We start from the raw sequence: 6,104 nt of genomic DNA, 5'->3' as shown, positions 1-6,104 counted from the left end.
GAAATTCCACTGCTGTGTCCATACCCAAGCGAGGTGATTTTTAATAAAAAAATTATTTGCTTGTTCAATTGAAAATAATTTTTAATAAAAGCAATGATAATGCCATTTTGTCGGGAAAAGATAACAGTTTATAAAACAGTTTATAAAACTTGTGCACAAGGCCAGGCATGGTGGCTCACACCTGTAATTCCAGCACTTTGAGAGGCTGAGGCAGGAGAATCGCTTGAGCCCAGAAGTTTGAGACCAACCTGGGCAACATAGTGAGACTCCCATCTTTATAAAAACAAGTAAATAAATAAATAAATGAATACACAAAATTTTAAAAACTTGTGCACAAATGTTCATAGCATCATTTTTCTTAATAGCCAAAAGGTGGAAACAATCCAAATGTCCATCAGCTAAATGAACAGATAAATAACATTTGATCTATTCACACAATGGAATATTATTTGGCCATGAAAAGAAATAAAGTTCTGATACATGCTGCATATGAATGAAACTTCAAAACATGCAAAGGGAAAGAAGCCCTTCACAAAAGACCGCGTATTACAGTATATGATTTCCTTATGTGAAATGTCCAGAATAGACACCTTTGTCTATAGACAAATCTGTAGAGACATAAAGTGGTTGCCCAGTGCTGGGGAAAATGAGAAGGGTCTGCTAATGGGTATGGACTTTCTTTTGTGGAAAATGAAAATGTTCTACAGTTGATTATGGCAATCGTTGCACAACTCTGTGAATATACTAAATCACTGAATTGTACACTTTGATGGATGAATTGCATAGTATGTGAATTATGTCTCAAAAAAGCTAGTAAAAAACAAGCAGTTAAGTGAAGAACAAACATGAGAAACTGTCTTCAAATGAAGATAACAGTAACAGAGATGACAAAATGAAAGACAAGGAAGTGACAAAGTGGACAGCTAACATGCAGATAACTGACACTCCTGAAGACGATCCTAGAGCTAGTGGGCTGAAAATCAGAAACAAAGATAGAAGAAGCTCCCCCTGCACTGACTCCTTGCGAAATCACTCAGACACATCGACACCTAGACACGTCCGACCCTTACAAATGACCAGTAAAGCACGCTACAAAATAACTTTAGTTTCACTATTTAATAAAAAAAAGATTTGCTTCTTCAGCTGAAAATGATTTATAATAAAAGCAATGATAATGCCAACTGTTAGTGAGGTGCTGAGGGAACTGGGCCCTACGTATATTGTTAATGGAAACATGAATCGTAGAAATTTCTCGTGTTTGTTCTTCACCTGACTGCTTGTTTTTTAACGAGTTTTATTGATACATAATTCACATACCATGCAATTCACCCATCGAAGTGTGCAATTCAGTGATTTAGCAATTTGAGAGCACATAGCAAACCTTAGTAGAGTCTTATTCACTTTCCCAGCATTTATATCTCTAAGAATTCCCCCTGAGGGGGGAAAAGGACTAGATTTATCCAGATATTTAGCTATAAGAATATTATGAAATTTATACATATCTCCAATGCTCAATGACACAGGGATTTGTTAAATTAATTTTGCTCTCATCATATAATTAAAAATCATGAGGCCACTGATGGTGTTTTGGAAAAATGCTTAACGACAGATTCTTTTTCATGGCTTTTTTTTTTGTCAAGGGAAGATAACAGTTTGTAAAACAGCATATGCACCATTTAAAATATTTACAATACATGCATACATACATTCCATGTACAGATGAGTAGAAAGTGAGAGAGAAGTAGGAAACCAAGAATGGGAAAAGTTCTTATCACACATTAAGTGGTAACAATGATTTTTATTTTCTTTTTGCTTTTAAAAAACTTGTATGGTGATTATGCATGGATTTCTGTAATGGTAAAAATAATAATGAAAGATGTTTCAAGAGTTCTCCAGGCCGGACACAGTGGATCATGTCTGTAATCTCAGCGCTTTGGAGGCCAAGGTAGAAGGATCACTTGAACCCAGGAGTTTGAGACCAGCCTGGGCACCATAGTGAGACCCCCATCTCTACAAAATGAGTTTAAAAAAAATTAGCCAGGCATGGTAGTGAGCGCTTGTAGTCCCACCTGCTCCATAGGCCAAGGCGGGAGGATGGCTTAAGCCCAGGAGGTTGAGGCTGCAGTGAGCCATGATTGTGCCACTGCACTCCAGCCTGGTTGACAGAGTGAAACCTCGTCTTAAAAAAAAAAAAAAAAAATTCTCCTCAGGCTAGAGTCCAACCCTTCAGCAAGTGCATCAGACCCTGGCCCCAGCAGCCCCTGCAGCTTCTACTAGTAGGTATGGGGCTTCTCTGTGGGGGCCATACACCATGTGTGATACTTCCCTAAATGGGGGCCACATTTGTGTTTTAACAACGATCTGCCGTTTCATTTGCCTGGAGTGTCCTCCTCTCACTCCCCCACCTGGCTTCCTAACTATTCTCTCATGGGTCACCTTTCCTGGGAAGCCGCCCCAGCAGAGCTAACCATCTCTTGCTCTCACTTTACCCTGTGTATACACTATTTTCGTATCTTGCACGGCATTCCTATTATGTTTACACTTCTCTCTCATGACTCATTTGAGGATAAGGCCAGGTTCTTAATCATCCTTCTTGTTCAATCAGCATCCAACACAGGCCTGTATAAATGTTTACGGAGTGAACGAGTGAATGAATGAATGAGTCTGTCTGAGCTCTAGGTTCACATGAGCCTTGAGTGCAGAAGACCTGCACTCAAGTGCCCCTTGGATCCCTAAATCAACATGCCCCAAACTAAGCCCAACGTTTTCTCCCAGTTCCTTAGTACTAATCCTCACTGTTTTTGTGCGTGCCCCATCTCTGTGATTGGAACTACACCCTTCCAGTGACAAGCCAGGATCGTGGGTGGCTCTTTTCTCTGGCATAATAATTCTCCTGTGGCTATCAATTTTGCCATTGACGTGACTCCTGTGTTGTTTTCCCTTTTTTCCATGCCCATGCTGCCGACCTCTCTCCCTCACTCTCCCTCTCCCTTAGATATCTACCACAGCCTCCTCAATCCCTACCCTGCTGAAAACTCCCCAGTGGCCTCTGTTTCCCCCAGGGTAAAGTCAGAACTCTGTCAAGGTTTACCTGCCCTGTGTGATCCAGCCCTGCTCAGCCCTGACTCTCTCTCCAGCTTCGCTTCTCCTCAACCCCACCCCTTTCATCCTTCTTAGGAGCAACCTGAAGAGCTTTCTTGTCTCCGTGCCTCATTCATATTGTTCGTTTTGTCTGAAATCCTTTTTCCAACCCTCTTGCCTCCCTAACTCATTTGTCAAGCCTTACTTTAAAAGACACTTCTTCCAGGAAGCCTTCCTTCACTCCTCAAGTCCAGTTAGGCCCCTCCCATATGCACCCCCCTAGCTCCCTACACTTTCCCCAGCATAGCTCTCTCACATTGTATTCAATTGTTCACTTAATTATTCTTCTCTTCCAACAGACTGTAAGAGACAACAGCCGGTGGCAGGGCGGTGAGGTGGGGAAGCAGAAACCAGGTCTGCTTGTTCATGAACATTCGTCCAATGTCCAGCAAAAATTTGGTCCTTAATAAAACCGCTCAGCATTCAACAAACCAATACAATAGATGGATGAATGTTTGCTTGCGCTACTGCAGATGCTAATTCAAACTTTGGGACCAGGCAAGGCATCTGGCTCTTCTTTTTATGAAGATCAGAGAGAGGGAGCAACAGTACCTAGTCGACTGACCGAGGGAGAGCTCTGTGGTGGGGGAAGGCTGCTGTGCTGGGCCCTTGCAGGGAGTGAGCTTTTCATCTGATTGCCTTTCCGCATATGCACAACTAACTTCCCCCATGGGTCACGAGTTTTTCCAAGACTGACAGGAACCTACCCTGAAAAGTAAAGGAAGTTCCCTGCGTGTTTCTTAATGCCACCTTCAAAATATTTTCAAAGTTCCTGAGTTTAAAGGTCCCAGGACTGAAATTTTAGATGGTGTTGAATTCCCCCGTGGAGATGCTGCTGGGCCGGGTCGGACAGCTGCCCCTCCCACACCCACTTCACGAAGTCGGGATATGAAAAAGAGCAGTGGTGTTTGGGTTAGGCAGGCAGTAGTGCAAAGTCTCCAAGTGGCTGAGTCAAGTTCAGTGGAATCCAGCTCCCTGGGGAGGCTGGAGGGTAGCTGGGTAGACTGGGTGGGTGTGGTGGGGGGAGTCTTGATCAGCAAACACTCTGGCCCTTCTCCCACCCCTCCGGCCCTTCTCCCACCCCTCTGGCCCTTCTCCCTCCCTACTCCCGCTGAGGACTGGGTGTACTTCCGGTCTCACTGACTTTGAGCTTGGCCATATGACCTGTGTTGGTCAATGGAATGCCAGCAGACAGGATGTGCGCGGAGGTGTTAAATGCACTTACAAGGGTCTTTTCTTATGCTCCTTTCATGCTCCTTTCATTCTTGAAGAGAGGAGTATATCCCAGGTCACTACTGTTCCTTCAGCCTCGTTCTCTGGATATACAGTTTGGACACATTTAGTTTGAGATGGCTACTATAGATCTAAGTAGAGATCCATGTGATTCAGAGTTCAGGGGGTCTGAGCTGGAAATACACTTTGGAATCATCTGCGAATATGTGGCATTTAAAGCCTTGAGACAGATGAGCTCACTAAGGTGTGAGTGTGGATGGAAAAGGAGTCCAGTCGAGTGTTGGTTTCCTCCAATATTCAGAGGTCAGAGAGATGAGAAGGAATCAGCAAGAAAACAGACACAGAAAAGCCAGAAAGGCAGGCAGACAGCCAGGCCAACCGTGGGCTGTGGGAGCCCCAAGGACAAAGGGCTCAGAGTTGGAGAGAGCTATCAAATGTGTCCGACACGGCAGATGGGCCTGCGAGATGAATATGAAGCACTGACCTGTGAGTTTAGTGACAGGGAAGTCATAGGTATCCTTGATAAGAATATATTTTGTGGGGTCATAGGGGCAAAAACATCAGCTAAGGGATTCAGGATAGAATAAGAGGAGAGATATTTGCAAGTTAGACAGTTCTTACTAAAGCTTGGTTCAGAAATGAAGGAGAGAAATAGGACTCTAGCCCAAGGGGGTGGTGGCATCCAGAGAGTTTTTATGTGGGATAAAAAATAGTAAGTTTGAACGCTGACAACAAGGATCCAAGAGAAAGGAGAAATTGATGATGCAACAGGGATGGGAGAGCGGTAAGAGCCAGTTCACCCATTGTACCAAGAATAAGGTTAGGGATACAGCTTGCATGCAGGTAGGTGAGCAGACAGAGTGAAGGAAGCTTGGGGACATTCTCTCGCAGTTACATCAATTTTCTCAATGAAACGGGAACCCAGGTCATCAGCAAGAGTAAGCAAGTGGCAGGTGAAGAAGAAAGTATAACAGAGTCATCTAGGAGGGTTGGAGAATGAATGGAGCAAGGTGTGCAGCTTAGATGCTGGCTAACAGTGACTATTCTGAGCACTTTGTGCTGGCTTTTCTACTAAAGCCTCACAATAGCCTGTGAAGTAAGCCCTATTATTTGCCCCATCTACAGATAAGAATTGAAGCACAAAGTGGTCAAGAAACTTGTCCATAGTCCCACAGCAAGAAAGCCAGGATTTGACTACCAGTGATCTGTTTCCAGGGCCCAAATGCTTAATCACTAGGTTAGGCTGACCCAGTTAAACATGAAAGCTTGTCACGTAACCGAACTAAATAGAAGAGAATAAAGGTTGAAGTAATGTTTGTGGTGCAACCACTCTGTGTCAAGCTCTGCACTAGATTCCTTTGCAAAAACCCTTTGAGCTGTGGTTATTATCAACCCCATTTTACTGATGAGGACATTAAGGTCTGGAAAGATTCAATTGCTTGTTAAAAAGTTGAAGAGCTAACAAATGGAAGCCCACACCATGTATACAGCCCACACACCTGATTCTAAAGCCCACACCCTATGTGCAATGCCAAAGAACCCTTATGATATGTGAGTGGGTCGACCTAGCTTCAGTTGATTCATTAAAGCCAAATACATCAAAACCCTCCCTACATCAGGCTGAGATCACTTGCAAACTTTATCCTGAGCAGCTGGAGAGCTTGCGACATGGTCCTTAGAGCAGCAAGAATTTAAAAGAAGATAACTTTGGGGGAATGCTAGTTGTTTTT

This window comes from Colobus angolensis, unplaced genomic scaffold (assembly GCF_000951035.1).
Source record: "Colobus angolensis palliatus isolate OR3802 unplaced genomic scaffold, Cang.pa_1.0 Scaffold24, whole genome shotgun sequence".
Taxonomy (NCBI): domain Eukaryota; kingdom Metazoa; phylum Chordata; class Mammalia; order Primates; family Cercopithecidae; genus Colobus; species Colobus angolensis.
This window is presented reverse-complemented; position numbering follows the sequence as displayed.